Raw genomic sequence first — 12,932 nt, forward strand, 5'->3', positions numbered from 1 at the left:
CACTGATTGTAATAATAGTACCTGCTGTATATTAAGCTATTAGTGTATGCCTGGCACTGTATTAAGTACTTTAGATTCGCTGATTCATTTGGTTCTCACAATAATGCTATGATGTGGGAATTGTGATTCCCATCAAATAGGTGAGTGCCTGATAACTATGCAGCAAAACTGTGTTGAATGAATAATTCACTGCGTAAGGTTCCTCCCTCCTATAGTCACCTCCCCTACTACCACTCAATAAATGGTAGAACCAAGACTCAAACCTGGCTATCCATGAAGCCTAGTCTTGTTCCCTCAGTTGCTGTTAGGTGTCCTGATAGAGCAAATGCACTATGTTTGGCCTCTTAACTCAGCAAATTAGTTTTGAAGGTTAATTTTTTGGCTGTTTTTTAAAGCAGAGAGGGGTAACTAAGTAGTTGTCATCTGAAAAACCACTTCCTCTGCAAAAGCCCAAAGCCGTTGTAGCCGAGCCCTGTATCCATGACATCGCAACCCCAGGTAGAAGAAGCTTCCTTTAGTAACTCCACCACCTCACTTTCCAGCTTACTACTCTAATCATCCCAGCTGATTAGCTTAATAAATATGTTTAATAAAATGACTAATGGTTTTTTAGAGTTGTATTTTTGGAGCTAGATGTCATTTTCAAAGATTTTTTATTAGTTTCCCTTTTATTATTTCCCTCCTTCTATTCTCTTCCCTTATCCATAGTCTACACTGAACATCTTGAAACATACAATGAACACAACTGAAGGACTTTTAAAACAAACTTAGAAAACGTTTTTCTTCAGGGACCTAAACACATATAACATTGTTGGAGGAAAAAGTACCATTAAGTTTGCTTTGACTTTTAAAGTGCCTAGGGGCTCATGGGGGAGAAATACTCAAAGCATGCAAATGAAAAGAAGGTTTTATCCTAAGATACCTGAAAGCCTTTAGTAATATATTGCATTTATTTTCTCTTCGACTTTTCCATGTGGCAAAAAAACACAACCCCACACTGTAATAAATACTTAATTTTTTCCTCTTTCTTCTGATCAAAGTCCAAGACACTTACAAAGAAATTCTCCTCCCCAGCTAAAAGAAGAGCAAAATTCTCAAAGACAAGAACATAAAATTTGATAACCTTATATCTCCCAGTAGACTGAAATTTATTTTGAAACCTAAATATGATAATGTGACTGAAGATTTAACCTACTAAAACTAATGACACTCCAGTATTCCTGAATGTCTAACTTTAGCATTTGGCTGGTACCTATGAACTCACCATTTCAATAAAAACAAACTAGTTAAATCTCTTTGTCCAAGAAACTTAAGATTTAAGTGTGTTTCCTGCACATCTTTACTATGATATTTAACAAGCTAAAAATGTAGTCCATTGTTGGGAAATAAACTAAGAAGTCACATAAAAGCTATTTGAAGTCTGAAAAATGTGATACTTTTGAGCCCATCAGAGGAAAAGTGACAATTTTTACTGCCCCATCGAGACTTCTGGTAACTTAAGTCTGTTTCTCGTTATTTTTTTCTCCATTATGCTTTAAGACATATTTCTTTCCTCTTCTTTCCCTTTCTGAATGAGATTACTACAGACATTACCTGCCTTAGAAACAGTGGAGGGGGGGGGGTATCAGGGCTGGCCAGATCCTGAAGTTTATGGCATAGCTTATTCTGAATGTTCTTCAACAAAAAGGCATTTAATATTCAGCACTTTGGATATAAGGAATTGTGTTTCCTTCCTTGTGATTGATCATATTCTTATTTGCCATTGAAAAGGTGTATTGTTTTCACTTGTCAGCCAAAAAAAAAATCCCTGATGTATATGAGATTTACCTTATAGTTGTCATCCTGTTGGAAAATTTAAAGGTTATAAGTAAAATTAATGTGAACATAAATCAAACCCAAGCATTTTAAACAGTTTTGTGTTTTTATCAAGAGTATTAGTTTTTTGAAATGACATTGGTTTAATGATGAATTAAAACAAATCTAATTTATATATTTTCAAATTGTTTGTCACTCCACCTGATCCTGCACTCCCTGTAAGTCAATATTTAATTTCTCCTAAGGTCATCATTTGTGAGAGAGGCTTTCTTTGATCAAAAAGACCCGCTATCTTGGCTATTTATATTTCTACAGGGCCTGTTTTCTCAAAAAAATTGCGTATTTAACATATATACTTCCTAGAAGTTTATAATTGTGTGAAGACTTTTTTCCCTATACATTTTAACTTTTTGTATCAGAAGGTTAAATTCCCTGGTCAGAATTTAAAAGTTTATAACCATTTAATCGACCCTACTGTACTCAAATTTTACCCACTGTGTAAATAAAGCAAACATTCTTATTCTGTGTTTCACTTTGATAATTAGGCATAGGGGGTCAATGTTGGCTCATCTATGAAAGCAAGTATGTTTAAAATAAGTGAAAAAAATTTTATAGAACCTGGAGAGTATTTGGTTATCAACATTCATGGAGACAAGTAACATGGCTAAATTTAAATGTAACCAAAGTTATTTTAACATCCCCTTTTTGTCTGAAGATAAACAACCATCAGGACCCAGATAGTCCTCTGATCACTCTTGAGAGATTTTAGTTAGTGAATCGAAATCATCAAGGTACAGAGCTTTCCCTTGTCTCAGAGAGTACATCAAAAATTTGTTTCACAAGACAGAAAGAACTCTGGATTTTTAGCAAAAATATAATATGTATTGCTATTCGAAACAGGTTAACACAAAATGGAAGAAATGTTTTAATTTTATTTTCTAAAGTTACATGGAGAATAAAGAGATAAATAGGAAAAGAGAAGAGTTATTAGCTTATCCAGAGTTCTGTGCTTCACTTGCTGTTGCCAGTAAAACTACTGAAAAAAAAAAGGGTTGGGGCTTCCCTGGTGGCGCAGTGGTTGAGAGTCCGCCTGCCGATGCAGGGGACACGGGTTCGTGCCCCAGTCCGGGAAGATCCCACATGCTGTGGAGCGCCTGGGCCCGTGAGCCATGGCCGCTGAGCCTGCGTGTCTGGAGCCTGTGCTCCGCAACGGGAGAGGCCACAACAGTGAGAGGCCTGCGTACCGCAAAAAAAAAAAAAAAAAAAAAAAAGTTAATGGGAACCTGGGAGTATGGAAATTAAATTAGTTATGCATTACTTGGAGTACAGACTGATAATGTAACAAATATACCTAAAACAGAGTGGCTCGAACAAGAAGGAGGTTTATTTCTTTCTAACACAACAGTTCAAAGGTATGTGGCTGGTTCAAGGTCTCTAGGTGGCTCTGCCTCAGTAGGTCTCCCAAGAATCCAAGTGTCCTTTGTCTTATTGCTCTAGCCTTTTCTAGGATGTTGACCTTGTCCATATGGTAAAAACTGGCTCATGGTTAAGTGCATTCTAGACAGAGTATGTGGTTTAAGAGAATACTTAGAGCAGAGAAAGGAACAGTGAAAGACTGGGCTAATATGATACGGGGTATAAGGATACGAAAGAGTATGTGGATAGAAGGGGGGTGTAGGGATAGAAAGAGAAAGGGAATTCAAAGATTCTGAACAACTTTAGGAAAAAAGTTTTAGAATAGAACTATAAAAATAAGGTGATTTTATTAACTAATGGACAAGGCAGACTTTAGCAGTTATCCTGAAGATGACTCAAGATGAGGTAGAATGGAAGGTGAGATTTCTAGAGAGAAAAACAGTGCCATCTGGATGGCAGTTTTGTACATCATAAGTTGCTAAATAAATATTAATGATGTGCAGTGGCATTGGGATGAGTAGCCACTTTCTAGCCACTGGGTGCCATGTAGCTCCCACTGAGAAGGAAAGAGCAACATGGCTGTGAATATACTTAGGCTCTTATTATTGAATTTCTGAGAAGCACACTATTTCCAGGGATATGCAAGAAGAAAGGGCTGGAGAAGGAAATACTCAGGCCCCACAATTAGTAAGATTGAGTGGAAAACAATCCTTTGAAACAGGGGTCACCAGACTTTTTCTGTGAAGGGCCAGATAATAAATATTTTAAGATTTGTGTACCACGCAGCCTCTGTCACAGCTACTCAGTTCTGCCATTGTAGGGCAAAAGTAGCCATGGGCAATATGCAAAGAAACGAGCATAGCTGTGTTCCAATAAAATTTTACTTATAAATAAAAAGTAGAGGGCTAGATTAGGCCTACAGGGCCTTATTGGCCTCTGTTCTAAAACAATGAAATGGGAGTAATTAGGTAAATTAGGCAAAGGTTTTTTGAATTGTAAGCTTATAAAAGTTTATAAATAAGTTACACTCTACTAGATACAAACTATTTAGAGAGATGGTGGAGAATAACTTAGAAATAGAATAAACATAGGAGTAGAATCAACAGTAGGTAATGAAGAAGATATTAATGCCCTCAGAGGGTGCAGATGCTTTGGAGTAGAAGATAATAAATGTGATTTTCATTATATATAAATATTGTTGCCTCTGTAAATGTTTGGATCCTAAAACGATACTGATAAACCAGCATAAGTTTTATATAAAAATCTATAAAACATTAAAATTATATTTTAAATAATTTAAAGCAAACATAAACAAAAGAACAATTATTACATATTTCATTCTAAGTGTTTCTTCCTTCTCTCCCTCCCTCTTTCTTTCTTTCTTTCCTTCCTTCCTTCCTTTCTTTTTTGTTTGTTAAAATTAATTTAGTCACTCAGTCCTTCTAAAAAGGACTCATCTGGTAGAGATAAACTGATTCTAAATCTGATTCCAGACCTTCAAAATGCCTTCATAATATAAAAAGTTATATCAGGGAAAGGTACAGAATTCCAGGTGGAATAAAAACTGAAAGCTATTATTCCCTCCAAAAGATTTTAAACATAAATGTTTTTTATTTATACAGCACAGTAGAGCCTAAGAACATAAAATAAGTACTATTTTAAAATATTACATTAGAAAAAATTTTCCTATGTAATAATGCTTGAGACTCAAACAATATTTTTTATAATATGTACCACCACATATTTTTCTCTCAGGTAATAAATGTCATCAGATATAATTGCCTTAACTACTTTGGAAAGTGACAGTCAAGTGAATAATAGCAATTGTCTCAACACTTCACTCTAGGATGAAAAGGGTAAAATTTTCTCTGTTTGTGAAAAGATCTGCTTGCCTGAAAGTCCTGCTCTTGGTGTGTTAGCCACTCTGATTCTTTAAACTCTTAGGCAGGAGAGTTTTCAATCATGATTGCTTTTTCTAAACAATGGCTTGATAGTAAGTGTCCCTCTGTACTGGAGATATTATTTCTCACCAGTGAAGAATCCAATTTGGAGATCTTCAGAAAGTTGAGTGGCACTCTGTGATAATGATGGCCTACACTTGAGGTGCTTTACACTTTATAAAATATTATTATCTAAATGGTTGAATTTCAGACTTCAGACCACTCTTTGGGGTGGATAGGGAAAAGGACATGGTTCTTATTTTCTAAAGGAAAAAATAAATTCAAGGAATTGAAGAAAAACTGCAGTCCATCGCTATTAGAAAGAGCTGAAACAAAGACAAGATCCCAAGTTTTCTGAGACTGCCCGTCTAGTCCTCTTCTCTGTTTCAAGCCTGTCAATCTTTCTATCCCAATATATCCAAAGTCCACGCCCCTTCTCTGCTTGCCACTGAGAACTGTGAGATGAACTTTATAATAGTTAAACTGGGGGGAAAAATCACGACCACAGCTAAGCATATCAAAAAGTGAAATGGCAACTATATGAAGCCTCGCATTTCCAAACTTCACTATCAGCCAAGAAACTGGAGTTCTTGGCTCTGTTACTCTGACTATTAATTGTGTGTCCTTGGACAAATCAAACAACCTGTCTGGCACTTCCTTATCTATTAGATGAAAGGATTATATAAGATCCTTCTACACATAAACATTTGAAACATTAGTAAAGTGATACACATTCCAAAAAAAAATTGTGCTGTGCTGCTCCCTCTTAGAATTGCTGGAATGAACTTCAGACTGCAATATTAGAGCTGCCAATTCTTTAACAATTTGGACTGTGTAGCACTAACTTAAATCCACCTGTGGGAATAGAGTTGGAGGCAATATACCATTTCAGCTTGCTCTGTTTGTATTTTCAAAACCGTTAAGGGAAGTTGGGCTGAAACTGGTTTTGGAAAAATACAGAAACTCTTTATCAAACTTGACAAGAAAGCTAACTCTATGCCATATTAATGACTTTTGATTGTATTAAAAATTTCCTACTGCATTGCTTTGAGATTCAGTTATGTTGGCACAAAATAAAAAACAATATGGTTACAATTTAAGTTAATATTAAGACTCCAACATGGGACACAGGTGCATGCTATTTGAATGTATTTAACTAGTACAGTTTAAAATTTACATAATTGATAAATTACATGCTTGATTAGACTGACATCAGTAGAAGTGTCTGACTAATCTGCATTTTATGAATCTCTCTGGGGACTCATCTTTTCTCTCTTATCTTTGTTTATCACCAGGCCCAGATTTTAGTTTGAAGAATTTCCAAAGATAAAATGGTCAGTCTCAATAATCAACATCATCAACTCCATGCCTCTAATTTCCTCTCTCCTTTTCTCCTACTTTTTGACTTTTGAAAAGATGATTATAAGAAGGACAAACTTCCCAACAGTATCCAGCACTGCTGCCCACAAATATAGCTTTGGATTCAGCAGACAGGCCTGTGGTCAGCTCCTATTTTGCCATTCCTTTATAACATAAGGTCATCTGGTTCAATTCAGAGGCTAGATGCTGAACTGCTACTTCTCTAATTCCAGGAAGTAGCTTGCCATCTAAACACATAATTAAAGAGGGCAGCAGCATGTGTTCCAGAATAGTGATGCAATATTTCGGGGAAGAGTGTGTTGGTGAAATCAGTAGCACGGCCACATAGCCACTACCATATTTGTCTAAGAGAAGGCTATTTTTCTTACTCTGTGAACATTTACGGTCAAGTCTATTAATTGTTTCCATATAGTATGAGTTCAAGATTTGTCCATATCAAAATTAATCATATATAATCTAATGAATACCAAACTGTGTGGACTGCCAGAGAACTCATGTGTCAATTTCCCTGGTGTGAAGAACTTTCCAGTGGCCTTTATCAAGTTATTCAATCTTTCTTTGCTTTAGAATTTTGGACTCTAATCTGTAAAATGTAATGCATACCTCTTACTTTACATGGAATCATAATTAAATATTTTTAATGAATCTTAGGCCTGTTAGGAAGAAGTTGTGTATAAATACGTGATATCTTCCCACTAATTCACCTCCTATAATTTGTCAGTTCTAGCAGTTGATTTTCCCTCTATGTTTTATTTAAATCTTTAGAAACGTAAGTCTCTAAAGTGCTTTATTTAAAGAAATGTCTTAACAGTCCCCACTACCAAGCCCCTTTCTTAAAGCATATCTGTGGAATTTACATAAGAACAATAGAGATTGTCAACCAGAAACTGGCAAGAAATTTTTGCCTTCTTTGTATCTTAATAGGGAGTGTATTTAAATACCAAAGTGTAATTTTATTTATTGTGGAAGCCGAAAGCAATTTTTTACTGAAGAACTTTCAAAATCAGTTACTGATGCACGAATGAAACACTGTCCGTCCTCTCTTTGCCCCCACCTCCAAATACCATGTCTCTTTCCTGGAAAGCACAGCATAAATAGGGAAGATGGAAATTTAACTCCTTTTATGCACTTCTTAATTACAGGGTTACATTAGTATTACTAAGAAATTCTGTTGTTTTTTTAAATTATGATTCCAAAGGAAAGCAAACCCAGGAGCAGATGAGTAACAGATCAGGTTCAGTTGGAAACTTTCATGTGTGTTACTTTTTAAAGAAATTCTGAAAGCCTTCTCTGTACTAATGCTGCTGGTAGAGGGGACCCAAAAGAAGAAGACAAGTATGTGATGGGCTGATCTCTTACACTATCTGTAGTTGTAAGCATCCCTGGTCCTTCGAGAATATCTCTGGCAAGAGTATTTTTGAATCATACCACCTCCTTCCCTGTCTGCAGTGCTTCAGGAAGTTAAAGTAGTTTTTAAAAAATCTTGGGAGAATTGAGACCATCTAAACCTATCTTTCTAGACTTTTCTACACATATAGTAGAATGAACTCCCAGCAGACTAGTGTTTTCTGAAAAGAATAGAACTTGTCATTTGCTGACAGAAGCTGAAGGACAAACTTTCCCACCCTTTCTCTAAGTCTAGATAGAAAAAATGCAGTGGAGAATTAATAAAATTCACATGATTCTGTTGAAACCTCTTTGGAAACTGTAAAAATGGATTTTGACATCTCTGTATGAAAATTATCTTTGACGTGTCCCTGAAATGAAAGAGATGATTAGAAAGGAAAAAGGGCAGGGAAGTGGATGGAGGGGGAAGGAAGAAGTTGCATGGCTGAGATACCATTTCAGAGAGACCTTTCTCCCCAGAGAGTATCTTAACTTTCTACTTTATTTTGCCTGTGTAAATACAGCCTCTGCAAGCTTCTCTTCTTCTCCTTTCTTCTCCTTCTCCCCTCTGGAAAGAAGTTCTCATTTCGCTGTAGCTGCATTTCTGAATGTAGCAATTTGAAAATTCATTTTATTATATATTCAAATTACACAACTTATTACATTGGTCCTATTTATCTGAATTTTCATTTTGGTAAATGTGAAGCAAACCATATGGAGATTCAAGGACAGGTAAAATGAAGGGACAACTTTTCAACACTTAACTGTCCTCAAAAAGAGAGAACTTCATAAAAGCATTTCATTGCCTTCATCTGGAATATTTCTTTTTGTTAGGATCAAAGATTTGACAGAGAGGAAAGACCTCTCCCCCCGCAATTTTACACAGAAATATATATCAACCAGGAAAAACTCCTTAAGTGAAAACATTCCTATAATAGCCTTCTTTATTTCCATCTCTTTATCTAATAAATTTTCTGAGACACCTTAGAAAATGAAATGGAAGAAAGGAAATGTTCTTTGTAGGTGGTTCATATTATGACTGCATTCAACAAGCAGATTAAAAAATACAGTCAACACAGCTCTTTTTTAAAAATCTGCAAGTTTGTGTCATGTACACCAAAAATTCAGATGACTAAGAAATATTCCATTGTTATTAAGATATTTGGCACCATGCTGAAATAAAATCGGCACATAATTTATTGTTCAGACAACTGAGTAGAAAGGTAAATTTGAAATATGCTTTAGATTCCTTTAAAGGCCCCAATGACTTTCCTGTACCACTGAGGACAAGCCATATGCACATTCCAACTCTGATCTAAACAGAAAATACATCCTTTATTTTTTCACACATATGGATAGTTCTGTGTCATATAGAGTAAAACATGTATATTGTCGGTATCTCATTAGCAGGGAACACTTACAAACTCATATTTGCTTTATTTTTCTTACAATAATAAAAATTTATTTTTATTGTAGGAAACAATATATAGAGATACAGAAAGGAAGAAATGAAGTATCACTTATAACCCCCTGTCCTCCACCACTCAGAGATATTCACCTGCTGCTGCCCTGAAGTAGGGGGAGATGCTATTAATGTGGGTTTGGCTTTAGTGTCCATGCGAGGACTGAAGAGGGCCTTGAATCTTTAAGAGAAGGGAGATTTGAATAGAAATCATCTATTAAAGCCTAGATTATTTACATATTTCTGCACAGCAAATGAAACAGTTAACAAAATGAAAAGGCAAACTACAGAATGGGAGAAATATTTGCAAACCATATATCCAATAAAGGGTTAATATCCAAACTATATAAGGGGCTCAATAGCAAAAAACCAAATAAACTGATTATAGAGTAGGTAAAAGACTTGAACAGACAATTTTCTAACAAGACATACAAATGGCCAACAGATATATGAAAACATGCTCAACATTATTAATCTTCAGGGAAATGCAAATTAAAACCACAATGAGATATCACCTCAAGCTTGTTAGGATGGCTATTATGAAAAAGTCAAAAATAACAAATGTTGTCAAGGATGTGGAGAAATGGGAACTTTATATACAGTTCGTGGGATCGTAAATTGGTATAGGCATTATAGAAAAGAGTATGGAAGTGCCTCAAGAGATTAAAAATAAAACTACTGTATGATCTAACAATCCTACTTCTGGCTATATATTCAAAGGAAATAAAATCACTATCTTGAACTCCCATGTTCATTCACGTTAACCAAGATAACAAAAACAACCTAAGTGTCTGATGACAGATGTATGAATACAGAAAATGTGGTGTGATATATATATATATAATACACACATATATATAATGAAATGTTATTCAGCCTTTAAAAATAAGGAAATCCTTTCATTTGAGACAATATGGATGAACCTGGAGGACATTATGCTAAGTGAAATAAGCCAAATAGAGAAAGACAAGCACCATATAATCTCACTTACATGTGGAATCTAAAGAAGTTGAACTCATAAAACCAGACAGTAGAATTCTAGTTACCAAGGGCTGGTGTGGGGTGGGGGAGATGCTGGTCAAAGGGAACAAACATTTAGAATAAGATGTATAACTTCTAGAGAACTTATGTACAGCATAGTGACTATAGTTAATAACAAGGTATTATATACTTGAAATTTGCTTAAAGAGTAGATCTCAAGTGCTCTTACCACACACACACAGAATAGTAACTATGTGAGGTGATGGGTATGTGGACATGTTAATTGATTTGATTGTGGTAATCATTTCACAATATATGTGTATATAAAACCTTATGTTGTATACCTTAAATATAAACAATTTTTGTCCATTATACCTCGATAAAGCTGGGGAAAAAAAAACTTAGTTTCTCAAAAGTTTTCATGTTAACAGAAAATTTAAAAATAAAACAAAACAACTGCACAGGGAACATTTGTTTCTGTCTGGGCTCAGGGTTAGGGGCCTCCCCTGAGGAAAATAAAATCCCTGAGTTATCTTCTCCATGAATTTGAGGTTTGGGATCCCCAAAAGAGAAACTAAAAAAATTAATATTTGTTTGGGCCACTTGGAAGAAGCAAATACACCACCCATTTTGGAAGAGCTCTCCCATGGTAGAGTTAAAGAGTATCAAGAACTTCTACTCTTAGGAAAACAGTGAAAAATAATATAAAAATGTATGTTTACAATGATTAAGGAATAAGGAACAAACCATAAAGAGAACAGTAGCAAACTATGAAGAAAAATAGTCTTGAAAAAAGAACAAAATAAAAATTCTAGAAGCATTTCCTCTGCTTCCCAGAGACCTCTTCATATTGGAGACTCCTCAAGACTTATCTCTCAACTCTCTTCTCCATCTTTCCTCATGCTTTTAATTATCTCTTTCCCTAAACTTCAGGCTCCTTCAGTACCTTCCCTTGAATATCTAACAGACATCTCAAACTTAATATGTCCACAACTGAACCGGATCTTACCCCCAGATCTGCTTCACCCACAATCATTCTCATCTCAGTTAATGGCTCCACACTTTTTGTCACATCCACATCGTCAGTTGTTAAATCCAGTTGGCTTTACTCTCAGGCTCTTCTCTCAGGATAGAATTGTGCCACTTCTCACCACCTCTATTAATCTCACCCTGTTCTGAACCCCATCATCACATCTCTCTTAGATTACTGGTCTCTTGGCTTCCATCCTTGAGCGCTATAGACTGCCCTCAACATAGTAGTCTCAAGTTAATCAGATCTTGCCATTGTTTGTGCAGAATCTTTTGGTGCCTCCTCATCACACTCAGAATATAAACCAAAGTTCTTTAAAGTTCCTACAAAGTTCTACTCATTCTGGCCACCATTATTTTCTAAGCTCATCTCAGGCTAATCTCTCCTCACTCCCTCTGGTCCAGCCACACAAGCCTCCTCTCTGTTTCTCAGAACTCTGGATCCTTTTATTAGCTGTTTCTTTTACCTAGAATCTCCTCTGCCTGGTGTCCTCATGGCTTCTCTCTCACCTTTTTCAGATATTGGCTTACAGACTAACCTGTCCATGAACCCTTTCCAGAACACCCTGTTAAAATTGCTCCCTCTTTCCAACACTCGATATCCCTTGTCCTTCTTTATTTTTCTTTTCAGAAGCTATTCTTTCCAATCTACTATAATTTGCTGATTTGTTTATTGTCTCTCCAAATGGAATATAAGCTCCATATGGGTGAGGCTTTTGTATGCTTTGCTCATTGCTAATGGCAATTTTTAATTTATATTTTTTCATATAATTTATATCAATTCACATATCATGAACATTTTTCCATTATAATTAAGTAGTGTTCAAAATATTAATGGCTACATAATATTTAATAATTTCTTTATTTCATAATTGTACATTTATGTTGACTCCATGTTTTCAGTATTATAAACATTCTTTTATGTTAAGTTTTGACACTATTAAAATCATTCTTTAGAATATATTACTGGAAGTAGAATTACTGGGTCACTGAGAAAGAACATTTTTGTTTTTGTTTTTTGGCCTTGATTTTTTTTTTTTAATTGAGGTACAGTTGATTTACAATATTATATGTTTCAGATATACAACATGGTGAGTTTTAAAGGTTATACTCCATTTATAGTTATTATAAAATATCGACTATATTCCATGTGCTTTATAATATATCCTTGTAGCTTATTTATTTTATAACTAGGAGTTTATACCTCTTAAAAAACCCTTGATGGGCTTGCCCCTAACAGTCTTAAAGACATGGTTCTCTGGGATCAATGAGAAAAGAATACAATATTTTAAATAAAGTGTCTTACACAGAGTTGCACTTGAAGAAATATTTTCAAAAAACAGTATTCTGTTAGATAAAGAATGATGAAAGATAAAAAGAAATGAAAGATAGTTCAATATTTTAAACTAGAAAACGAGCAGAGTTTACTGATAAAGGTGGAAATACTGGGAATAGCTGTTACTTTGAGTTTGAAGATGGCAACTTTGTTCTTTATTTTGGACACTGTCTTTCAGGTATTTAAA

The sequence above is a fragment of the Lagenorhynchus albirostris genome, chromosome 12 (assembly GCF_949774975.1).
Source record: "Lagenorhynchus albirostris chromosome 12, mLagAlb1.1, whole genome shotgun sequence".
Lineage (NCBI taxonomy): Eukaryota > Metazoa > Chordata > Mammalia > Artiodactyla > Delphinidae > Lagenorhynchus > Lagenorhynchus albirostris.